Below are 12,972 nucleotides of genomic sequence, written 5' to 3'. Positions count from 1 at the left end.
AATGCAATTAGAAGGGCACTGGATTATGACCCAAGTAATTGGACACATGTCATATGTGGGAAACCCACATGGAGCTCCTGGATCTTGATGTCAGCCAGGCAAAGCATTAGTTGTTTTTGCTATTTGGGAAACAAGCAGCCAGTTGAAGCTGTAATTAAGTGACTAACTAACTAGCTAAGTAACTAACTAACTAACTAAATAGTAGGTAGGTAGGTAGCTAGATAGCTAGCTAGATAGACAGACAGAAAGTTAGATAGATCTTTTATTATTCTGCCTGGCTTGTTAGCTTAGTGGCTAAAATCTTCACCTTGCAAACTGCAGGATCCAATATGGGTGCAGGTTCATATCTGGGCTGCTGTTCTTCCTATCCAGGTCCTGGCTTGTGGCCTGGAAAAGCAGCGGTGGATGGCTCAAAGCCTTGGATCCCTGCACCTGCGTGGGAGACCTGGAAGAAGCTCCCAGGATCCAGGCTTCAGATCTACTCAGCTCTGGCCTTTGAGGACACACGGGGAATGAATCACCTGAAGGAAGATCTTTCTCTCTGTTTTTCCTTCTCTCTGTAAATTTCATTTTGCAATAAATGTAAATAAATCTTTAAAAGTCTTTTATTATTATTATTATTTTTAAGTGAGGGAGAGGCTTGTGCTGTGGTGTGATGTGTTTAACAGCCACCTGTAACTCTGCCAGCATCCCATAAAAAGTTCCTTCCTTCCTTCCTTTCTTCCTTCCTTCCTTCCTTCCTTCTTTCCTTCTTTCCTTCCTTCCTTCCTTCCTTCCTTCCCCTTTCTTTCTCTTTTCTCCTCATCCACCTTCTTCTCTTTCTCTCTCCACATCTGCCTGTGTCTGCCTGTGCCTGCCTCTTCTGCTTCTCTTTTTCACTCTACTTTTTTAAAAAAAAATCTAAATTAAAAAAAAAAATTAAATGAAGTAGTTCTGGATCATTCCTTTAACAATTAACTTGACCATAACTTAGTTGTTCCCTCAAAACAAAAATGCCTATTTAATAATTTTTCTCTTTATGTGTTAAATTAGAATGGAAAGTATAAGCAACGATAGGTGACAACATTTTGCAAAGATTTGATTTGACATTGCTGTATAAGTAAAAACTTCCACAAATATTCCATAAAATGATAATTGACTCTGATTGTTGTCTCAGCAATATTGGTAAGAACCTGAAAGCACAAATGATGAAAGAAAAATAGATGAATGAGAATGACAAACATACACAGAAGCAAAACAAATGACTAACAAAATTAAGTGAACAAACACACAGTGGGAGGAGATCTCTGTAAGTCATGTCTAAAAGTAGGTTAATACCTGAATTACTTAAAGAGCTCAAGAACTCGATCGCAGTAAAACACATAGTCCAATTTATAAAGGACAAAGAACTAAAACAAGCATTTCTCAAAAGAGGACATCCAAACGGCCAAAAGGCAAATGAAAAACTGCTTAGCTCTAGTAACCATCAAAGTAACACAGCTTAATGCCACTGTGAAATGTCAGCTCACATCTGATGACTTTTATAAAAAGATGGAAGATAATAGTGATGGGGAGGATATGGTAAAAACGAACTCTCACACGTGGTGGGAATGTAAGCTAGTGTAGAAATTGTGGAAAATGGCAAAGTCTCTTTTTTTTTTATTTTTTTTAAAGATTTATTTTTATTATTTTTTCATTGGAAAGGCGGATATACAGAGAGAGGAGAGACAGAGAGAAAGATCTTCCGTCCGATGATTCACTCCCCAAGTGAGCGCAACGGGCCGATACTATGCCGATCCGAAGCCAGGAGCCTCTTCTGGGTCTCCCACGCGGGTGCAGGTTCCCAAAGCTTTTGGGCTGTCCTCGACTGCTTTCCCAGGCCACAGGCAGGGAGCTGGAAGGGAAGCGGGGCTGCCGGGATTAGAACTGGCGCCCATATGGGATCCCGGGCGTGCAAGGCGAGGACCTTTAACCACTTGCGCCACCGCTCCGGGCCCGGCAAAGTCTCTTAAAAATTAACAATCAAAGCAACAGATACGAAAATTCCACTACAGGGTAAACATCAAAATAATATGTAGATTACCTTTTTCTTCCAAAGAGTTATCTACACTTTGTCAGTGGAGTATTGTTCACATTAGCAAAGATAAGAAATGAAACTAAGTGTCCATGAATGATTTCAAGAATAAAAACATACCAGAACAAAATAGAACATTAAGTTTAAAAAAGGAAAATGACTGTTAGCAACATATGTGGATATGAAGGACGTTATACTCAGTGAAATGAGTCAGGCAGATAAAAGCCAAGTATTATTGCATATATTGCACATGTATGTAGAAGTTGAATTAATAGAGGTCATGAGTAGGAGGTGCTTATCAGAGGATAGCGTAGGAGTGGAGAGGACGGTAATGGGGAATTGATCAGGTGGTACCACGTTGCAGATATAGAGAAGGAATAGGTTTTGAGATATGTTAAACATTGGGGATAGGGTTTACATATACCCAATAGCAATTCATTGCCAAAGTAAAGGTAAATTTTAAATGTCTCATAACAAAAATAGGTAAGAAAAGTGATTGCTGTTTTAATTTGTTTGTGTTATCATTCCACAATGTATACATATACAAAAACATCATTTTGTATCCTATAGGTTTATATCATTATGATTTGTCCATCAAGATAATTTCATAATAAATGACACATAACTTTTGAACTTATAATGGGAAGAATAAAAGTTCAAGGATATAAAAATGTAATAACTGAAAAATTTAGTCAAACAGATGTCTTTATTTGACTGAAATTTGAGTCTTCTTCGATGGCTTGTATTTTACTAGGAATTGCTAAATCATGATTGACTCTGCTGCAATGTAAACATGGATTGTGCCATATAAGACTGTGTAAGTGAGAATAATTTACGATACAGAGAGACAGATTATGAATTTTGAGAAAAATAGAATCATCTTTGTTTATGTATTTACAGCCTGACACCAATCATAGGTGACAGATTTCTTTCAATTATCTGTACTGAGGATCTTTGTAAAAAAATTATCTGAAATAATTTTCTCACATGCATGATAGTCTCTAGTATAGCAATGTCAAAACCAAGGTAAGAACGTATATTCAAAAATACTTTTGTCCATTTCTGTGTGTCTTATATTTTGTATGTGCACAATGCTGAAACTACTTTCCTAACAATATTTGGGGAAAAGATGGGTTATATGTATTTAATTTATTACTTCTACTGTAATAACAGATGCACAAACAAAAGCTTTCTAATGATGTATAAGAACATGTAGTGGGATTTTATTTTATCCAGTATTAAAGCATATCTTTTAATCCGAACATTTATTTTTTATGCACAATGTGGTAAATGTTGGTGTAGTTGAAAATCCACCATCATGATATTTGCTTTCTATGTGTGTCAACTGTATTATTTTGTGTGTGAACATTGCATTACTGTCTTTCTTCCTTGCCTTCTTTTAATGACTTATTGTTTTAATATTGGATTTTAAATATTTTCATGATGGAAATTGAGATGTATCCCCTTGGACTATTGCCTGTGTTTTCTTTATAATTCAAAATATATGTATTAACATATCCCTGTAGAAGCTAAGATTATATTACATACACTTGTACATACAAACTCAGTGCCAGTTCATGTTAATAATTTGCATATTCAGTTTGTGATCAAACCATTGTAATCCTGAAATGAAAATATCATGCCTACAGATACCATATTTATTATAATATTAGATAAGATGTAATGCTCACGTCTTTTCTATTGCCTGCTCGAGAGCTGTTGTCAACATTCTCAGGAGATTGATTACAGGATTGCTGAAGAATGCCAGCATTCGGGGATTCTCAGGTCTTCTATAGGAGACATAAAAGCAGTTTGTATAAAACTTATGGACACCCCCTTCTGTCTACATAACTAGGTTAATTGCAATACTTCATGAAAATGTAAATTCCATAAATTGTTGTTGTATTTTCAGGTTATATGATGCAAAACAAAATGAATGTATGTTTAGCACAGACATAAGTATATCATCCAAATATATTTGATATGTCTTTGGTTGAACCATAAATGTCAAACAAAAAATATGGATGAGTAACCATACTTAGCAACATTTTAAACATTGTTTAATGCACTTCAACAAAGTTAGCAACTAATATACATTTAGGGAAGGGATGTTGCCGCCAGAAAATATATGACATGATTTTATACTCATGTAAGTCATCGTAAAGTTTGGCTAATTGTTTCATCAAAGCATTCAGAAGCACAATCTCTGAACATGTTCTCTCTGCAGTCTGGAGTCTGCTTGCAAAATTCCATTCATTTTCCATTTGGAGGGGAAACAGACTTCTCTTTCCAGAGGCAGTTGAGGAGAAGGCAACTCTGATGGAAATGTTTCATATCTGATTAGCCAAAAGTCGGCAAAAGGAGGTAACTCCTTCAGCTTTCTTTTTTTTTTTTTTAAAGATTTATTTTTAATGGAAAGGCAGATATACAGAGAGGAGAGACAGAGAGAGGAAGATCTTTCGTCCAATGATTCGCTCCCCAAGTGAGCGCAACGGCCAGTGTCTCCCACGTGGGTGCAAGGTCCCAAAGCTTTGGGCCATCCTCGACTGCTTTCCCGGGCCACAGGCAGGGAGCTGGATGGGAAGCAGGGCTGCTGGGATTAGAATAGGTGCCCATATGGGATCCCGGGCGTGCAAGGCGAGGACCTTAACCACTGCACCATCGCGCTGGACCTGGCATATGCTTCTTGCATTCACTCTTTTCTCAAGCCTAGTCTTGCAAATTTCCAGTCAATTACTCATAATTTGTTTTTAATTTTAATTCAAATAATAATTTTCACCTCTATGAATATTTTTCACACTCAAATCTGGTGCAACCAAAATTAGCACTTAAAATAATGAAATATGTTATATGAGGAAAAAAAATAAGTTATGCAGTTACCTTATCTGTTATCATCACCACTTACTTTGCAAATCAGGATTTCTTAATTTGGTTTGCAATCAGTTTTTCCTTTTTAAAGCAATGTAAGTAAAAGAACAAATACTGGCTGACATGGCAAGGACTATAAATTAAAAGCTTATTCTGACCATGCTCAGGAATTTCCCCATCTAGTGCATGTGAATTTCCTTTGCATTCCCATGTGACTCAGTATGCTAATATAATTATTCTCCAATGAACTGCAGGTTCCCTAAAACAGATACAGTATCTCATCTATTGTTGGTATCCACAATTCCAACAGTATTCTAAATTATCAGTAATGTTTGCTACATATAACAGGGCATTAATGAATGAACACCGACTCAGATCAGAAACAATTCTTATGTCATGCATTATCTATGCCAAGCATGGACTAATAAAGACTATCTCAATTACTATGCACTTGTAAATTTTTTAAAAGATTTATTTTATTTTTACTGGAAAGTCAGATATACAGAGAGGAGGAGAGACAGAGAGGAAGATCTTCCCTCCAATGATCACTCTCCAAGTGGCTGGAACAGCTAGAGCTGAGCCACACTGAAGCCAGGAGCCTGAAGCCTCTTTTGGGTCTCCCGTGCAGATGCAGGTTCCCAAAACACTATGATGTCCTCTATAGATTTCCCAGGCCACAAGCAGAGAGATGGATGGGAAGCAGGGCTGCTGTGATCAGAAATTGTGCCCATCTGGAATCCTGGTGCACGCGAGGAGAGGACTTTTTCTGCCAGGCTAATGTCCTGGGCCCATGCACTTGTAAATTTATTTCTAACTTTACTTGCTTCAGGATTCTAGACAAAGTAGTGTCTGGCATCATGGCATAGTGGGTAAAGTCACTGTGTTCAAGGAAGGCATACCATAAAGGCATGCGTTTGTCCCCTGGATACTCCAATCCGCCTCACTGCTAAAGACTTCAGTGAAGCAGCTGAAGACTGCAAGTGTTTGATGCTTGCAACCCGTGGGGCTAACCCAAAGCCAGTGCTCTCTCTGGCTTCTGCTTGACCCAGTTATGGATGTTGCAGTCATCTGGGGAAAGGTCCAGTGGATGGAAAGTCACTATCTCTCTCCTTTTATCTCTGTATATTTTTTCAAATTAATGAAAAGAAATGCTAAAATAATAAATGATAAACTAGATCAAAACATTGTCTAAGACTCATTAGGAATTCTAGGCATGTTCTGCATTGCGCCTGTGCTGGAAATAGTCTGTAGTTTTGGCAATGAGGTCAGTGCTTTCATTTTTTAAGTAAGTTAAATTAGTGAGCTGTCATTTCACATGGTCTATTTTTGTTTAACTGACCTTACTGCTGTCAGCTTACTTTAACACAAAAGTTTCTGGAGTTCTTCTTCACCCATAGTTGCACTCTCTAAAGTATGGAAAATCATGATGTATTTTGTATGTGAAAAATAAGATTCGACAAGTATTCAAATGCCCATGGGTAACTTGCCTCTGTACATGTTTATTAAAAATATATTTTCTGCTTCAGTATATGGATTTTCTCTATAACACGTTATATGAATCACATGCAAAAGTATTTTCTTATTAAAGCACCTAACTCTTCTAGCAGATGGTACACACTCTGATTATTTTTTAATTAATTAATCAATTAATTTTTTAGAGACCAATAAGGAAATCTTAGAACCAGACAGTAAATGGTCAGCTTGGATTCACTTATACCTTACTAGGTAGGACACAAAGATTAGTTACTCCTTACTAAGGTATTGAGAATTTCTCTGCACACCCATCCTAAAACTGTTCTGCACCTAAATTGTTGACATATGTCTGGTTAGAGTTATAAACCAGTCTAGACTACCAAAAAAAAAAACAAAAAAACAGGTTCACCAAAATTATGCTTCAATGCTATAAAATGCTGAACACTAAAATTAAAATAGACATGAGACAGCTGAATAGTACCCTATAGCCATTTTAAGGTGTATAGCAGCCGGTTGTATATAAACTAAAATTGAAATGTCAATGAGGTAGTCACAGGATGTGGCTAAGAACTTGGCATTTTCTAACATGTGGGTCACTCAATATCATGTCAATTAACTCCATACTGTTGTAAATTGTTGTTGATGTAATGTTGTGAGTTTTAATTGATCGGGATGATATTCTGCCAGCTCTGCTTTCAGACCAGAGATGGTCTCCACAAGAAACTGTTGAATTTATCTGGACAGTGAGAGGCTGGACTCTATGCATGGTACATGCTTGCAATGAAAGAATCACGACTGGATTTGAACTGTAATACTGCAACAAGGTGGAGGAATCCACCATGGAAGGAGGGTATAGGGAGGGGTTGGGGCGATCCCAGAGCCTATGAAGCTGTGCCATTAAATGAAATGAAAATTTTTTTAAAAAGCTCCTACAAAAAACCATTTAAAATATAATATTTATTTATTTTTAATGCAAGCACACTTGTAGCTTGATACAAGCACACATACACTAAGTGATATAACGGATGATATCACCTTGCTACCCTTTCATTTCTCTTCTTTCTATCCTTGAATATTGGAGAAGCAGCAGGTGATGGCTTAGGTAGTTAGGCTCCCAACATTCACCTAGACGAGCTGGGTTGAGTTTTGGGCTTCTGGCTTCAGTGTTTTCCAGATTTAGGTATTGTGGGCCTTGAGGTGTGAATCAGTGAATGTACAATCAGTCTTTCAATCTCTCCCTGCCTTCCCCAAAAATAAATTTAATAAAATCAATTTGGAGAATTGGGGCTGGTGTCGTAGGGCAACAGGTGAAGTCATAGCCTACATACCCACGCAGGCACCAATTGAAGTCCTGCTGCTCCACTTTCAACACAGGTCCTTGCTAATATACCTGGGAAAATAGCAAAAAGAGCCCATCTCCTGGGGACCAAGCAAGCCAAGTGGGGGACCCAGCTGGAGTGCCTGGCTCTTAGCTCTTCCTGGACTTAATGTATCTTAGCTTCAGCCATTGCAGCTGTTTATGGGGTGAACCAAGCTCTTCGTCTCTCTCTTTCTCATTCTCACTTTCGCTCTTGCTTTCTGTTTTCTGCCTTATTTGTAAATTTGCTGTTGTCATAAATGAATGAATATTTTAAAAATATATTTGAGGTTGAGGTTACCAAAAATTTATGAAGATGATTTCATTAACTATTAAATAAATATAATAACACAAACAATATAATCAATTTTATAAGGTCTTTTTTATTTCCTAGTGCTAGCTACGGACTTTTTAAATTTTTTTCATTCATAGTTGTTAATATATGAATGCACCCACTTCAAAATTATTGAAGAATGAGAATATCAGTACTTCACATGTCCCGGTAACAGAACTCAAAGTCCTGAAGTACAGTATTTTCTTTTTTCATGACAAACATGTGTTCTATAATATTTACAGATCTCACATTAGATGCACATAAACTTCCATTCTTTTGCTTATTATGCCATTTTTTTGGTTGAATCAATTTTCTATTTCTCAACCAGACTCACAGATTGGACAGTATTTCTTCAAATGAATCTCTGGATAACTTTTGAAACTGTCATTGGTTCACTGAAGCAGGGACATAAAATTTATGGGAATGATCCTGGGTATTTCACCAGTCACAGGGGAAACTAAAAAACTAAGATTTACTGAAGAAAATGGACAAAACTAGGTAACCAAAATACTAGCAGTTTTGTAGAATGTTGACATCAGAAAATCTGCTAGAGTTCATGTAAACTGCAGCTGTCTCCCTTGCCAAAGTGGCCCAGTTCGTGATGACTTTAATGCAAATTATACATCCGGCACTGTAATTGATTAGAGAGGCTTAGATTTTTCGTGGTTGGTAATTTCATATCAAGTACAAGGACAGCTTTAACTAGGCAATTACTACAGAATAATGCATATTGGAAAGGTGTAAGTGGTTCATATTTGTTTCTCATCAATAACATATTTGCTGTCAAAGGCTTCCTTGAGTTTCTATGGGTTACCAAATGAGTTTTGTCATTATTCTGTTCATGTTTAAGAATTGTTTGTTTATTTGAAGGTCAGAGTTACAGAGCAAGAGTGAGAGACAGACCGTGAGAGAGACAGATGTTCTATCTCCTAGTTCACTCCCCAGATGACCAGTATGGCTGAGGCTGGGCCAGGTCAAAGCCAGAAGCCAGGAGCTTCTGGGTCTCCCACATGAATGTTGGGGCATCAAACACTTGGGCCTTCTCTTGATGCTTTTTTGCTTTAAAGAGCAATATATATATATATATATACATATATATATGTATACTTATTATTAAACACAGGTGCCATTGATGCCAATATCAAAGAAAAACATTTGTGAAAAAATGATTCATTCACTGGACAAAAACACAAAATGACAAAATTGAATGATGAAATCTCCACAACATAAAAAAAAAAAAATTCTGTTACAGTGAAAAGCAAGTTATAGTTTGAATAAATACAGTGATTTCAATTAGTCCAATAAAAGTATAAGGCACACAGGCGAGAGTGCAACTTGTCCGGTCTACACAAGTCTCTAACTGAGGTTCCCACAACACCCCGCACAGATGCTTGGAACCTAGTGGAGAGAGCCCCTGGCCACCAGGAATGCTTGTCCTCGTGTTCAAGTTTCTCTGCCTTTGCTCCTTATGGACAGGTGTTTTTTGCCAGAGATATATTGTCCCCAATACGTTCATGGGTAAAAACAAAGCCTTGATGCTGTAATAAATGGTCCAGCTTCCGAATTACATGAAACTCCAAATTAATGCATTGCTCCTCCCAACCAAAACCTTGAAACCAGATTAATTATGCAGGGATTCTGCTGAGATTTCCCCATCCGTGCAGAAATCAATCACATTGCAGGACAGCAGAATTCTTTGCTTGAGTATTTGAAATTTGACCTCATGTACCCACCTGTCACCTGCCCTTGTTGTCTCCATTTTCCCTCTCATTTTAGAATTGGATCAGAAATTTAGCAATTTCTACTCTGGGCTTACACGGTACAAGTAAGAGAGAATAACCTGATTTCAAGTCACACTTCTGGGTCCTCTGTCGATGTGTAAATGTGCACATATGTGCACATAATGTGAGAGTCAGTTCCAGGGCTCTTGTGTATATGATGCTGTTTCTGGAAGGTGTCCCGATTCACAAGTCCTGCCTCTTTAGCTTGTAAACGATCACAGCCCACTCCAATCTCTCTGCTTCCCACTCCAGTCTTGGACTGGGTTTCCGTGTCCAGTCTGCTTTGTAGGTCATTATCTTCTCCTAAGAAAGAGATCTTCTCTAAAAGCTGCAATATTGTGTTATTGCCCTTGCATTTTTTTCCCCCAGTGGCTCAATATTCTCAATCAGCTGCTTGACTTTATTCTGTTAGCAGTGTACCATGTCCTCGAAGACCCTGATGAACTCTGGGAGACTGGCTGAGGCTTGCTCCAGCTGTGGGCACCTCTCCTTGTCAGCATCAGTTACTTCCCCAGACGTTTCTGTCTCAAGTCCTAGGAACTGAAGTTGCAGCTTAATGCTGTTCCTTTTGCATCCACTCTGTGAGCTGGTCAAGCGCTCCAATCCTCTGGTCTGTTCTCTAGGCTCATCTCTGCTGCCTGCATCTTTTTGTTGGCTTCTTCAAATGCTTTCAGGAAACGACTAGTTTCAACTTGTTCCATCTCTGTTTCTCTCCTAGCTTCTCTATGGACACTATGCGTTTCTGCAGCAAATTCCTAATCTGAATTTTAAGGTTGCTATTTTCCAGAAAAAGATCCGCAAGAGTTTTCTGCAGACCAATGGAATCTGACAGCAAAGCCAAGGTGAATTTCTGCTGCGCTCAGGAAACTGATGGATTTTGAGTGAGCTGCCGGATGTTTTGCTGCATTTCATCACAATTTCCGCACATTCCTGCCCCCTCACATCCTTGATGTGGTTCTTCTCTTCTTTCAGCTGATCTGTTGGCGCCCCGAACACCACCATTTCTTTCCGCTGGTTTTGATCAGAACTTCCCACTACACCATAAACAACTCCCTGAGGAAGTTTCCTGGGAGGTTCTCCAGTGCATAAGTCAGGAGGCTGTCTTTTCTCTCAAGCTTCTTTTCGCTTTTTTTCGCGAATTGGACTCTCAGGAGAGAGGGTCAGCAGCAACCAACAGGTTCTGGCCCTTCGGTTTGGCATCCCTGGTGCCCTGAAGGTGTTGGCCGAGGGCAGGGTGATAATGGACATGGAGCCAGCAACCCTTGGCGAGTGGCTGGGCTAGACAGGGCGCTCCTCCTGGGCAGAACAAGCCTGAGGAGACTGCCCTGCTTGGGGACGACAGGAGTCACTAGGAGTCGCACCTTCAGTTGCTCCTCTAGGCCAGTAGCAAGATGCTGGATTGTAAGTGGAGCAACAAGCACATTGGCAGCACCTCTCAAGGCATACTCGCTTCTCAAACACCTCAATGTCTTTCGCCATTATGCTAATTTGTAACCAATAAAATGTTTTATATCTACACACACACACACACACACACACACACCTGCACAAATCCAGCAGTAAACAGACATATATGCTATCAATCTTTGCATTTAGAATAATTATTAATAATTGGCAGCTTCCTGTATGACAAACTTATATGGTAAGTATTTCCTCTATACTATTCCAATGAGTCTTTTTTTTTTCTTTTTATGTGACGCCGTTTTATAGGCACTGGGATTCCCCCCAACCCTCCCCAAACCCCCCCCCCCCATGGTGGATTCTTCCACCTTGTTGCATGACCACAGTTCAAGTTCAGTTGAGATTCTTTCATTGCAAGCATATACCAAGCATAGAGTCCAGCATCTTATTGTCCAGATAAGTTCAACGGCTTCTTGGAGAGACCATCTCTGGTCTGAAGCCAGAGCCGGCAGAGTATCATCCCGATCAATTAATAGCCCCAACATAACATCAGCAACAATTTATAAGGTTATGGAATTAATTGACATAGTATTGAGTAACCAATATATTAAAAAGAATGCATGTTCTGAACCACATCCTGTGACTTCTTCATTGACATTTCAATTTTAGTTTATATACAACTGGGTTCTATACACCTTAAAATGGCTATAGATTACTATTCAGCTGTCTCATGTCCATTTTAGTATTTAGCATTTTATGGCATTGAAGCATAATTTTGGTGAACTTGTTTTTTTTTTTTTTTTTGGTAGTCTAGACTGGCTTATAACTCTAACAAGACATATGTCAACAGTTTAGGTGCAGAACAGTTTTAGGAGGGGTGTGCAGAGAAATCTTCAATACCCTAGTGAGGAGTAACTAATCTTTGTGTCCTACCTAGTAAGGCATAAGTGAATCCACACTGACCATTTCCTGTCTGATTCTAGGCTTTCCTTGTTGTTCTCTGTCTATCTATTCTAGATTTTTTATTTATTTGTTTGTTTGTTTGTTTGTTGTTTGTTTTGAAGGGTTTCCGGAGCGATCTTGATCTTAACCATAACTCAGTGCCAGAGGAATTATTTTTACTGACATTGAAGTGATAATTTAATATCCTGAGACTTTAATATGTTTTAATACACTGAGACTTTAAGCTACTGAGACTGAACATGATTTGGTGGTGTGTTCATGTCCGCAATGATATACCTTGTTTCAGCACTATGACAGCTCAGTAACATTTACATTCTCCCTCTGCATTCAAACACTAAACATAGAGTGGCCTCTTTAATGGCTTCCGACAGTGTGTGACCAATAAGGTAAGAAGAGAGTGTGGGAGGAAGAGGACATAGAAAAAGCAGGTGGATCAGGAGTGGGCAGATATGGGGCAGCAGTTCCAGTAACAGCACCCTGTTCTATGAGTCTAGGTGCCGCTTGATTGCTCTGTGTTTTGGGCTTCCTGTATTCTTTTCTATTATTATTTGCTTGTTTTTTAAATATTTATTTATTTTTATTGGAACGGCAGATATACAGAGCGGAGGAGAGACAGAAAGGAAGATCTTTCATACATTGGTTCATTCCCCAAGCATCCGCAATGGCTGGAGCTGAGCCAATCTGAAGCCAGGAGTCAGGAGCTCTTCGGATCTCCCATGCAGGTGCAGGGTTCTAAGGCTTT

General features: G+C 38.7%; 1 pseudogene; it reads right to left on the bottom strand.

Moving 5' to 3' along the window:
• Nucleotides 1-9,857: 9,857 nt before the first annotated feature.
• Nucleotides 9,858-11,114, bottom strand: LOC121164736 (annotated as a pseudogene).
• Nucleotides 11,115-12,972: the final 1,858 nt, after the last annotated feature.

The sequence above is a fragment of the Ochotona curzoniae genome, unplaced genomic scaffold (genome assembly GCF_017591425.1).
Source record: "Ochotona curzoniae isolate NIBS_2020 unplaced genomic scaffold, NIBS_Ocur_1.0 contig_1071, whole genome shotgun sequence".
NCBI classification, from domain to species: domain Eukaryota; kingdom Metazoa; phylum Chordata; class Mammalia; order Lagomorpha; family Ochotonidae; genus Ochotona; species Ochotona curzoniae.
Note: the sequence above shows the minus strand (reverse complement) of the source record. Positions and strands in the feature narration are given on the sequence as shown.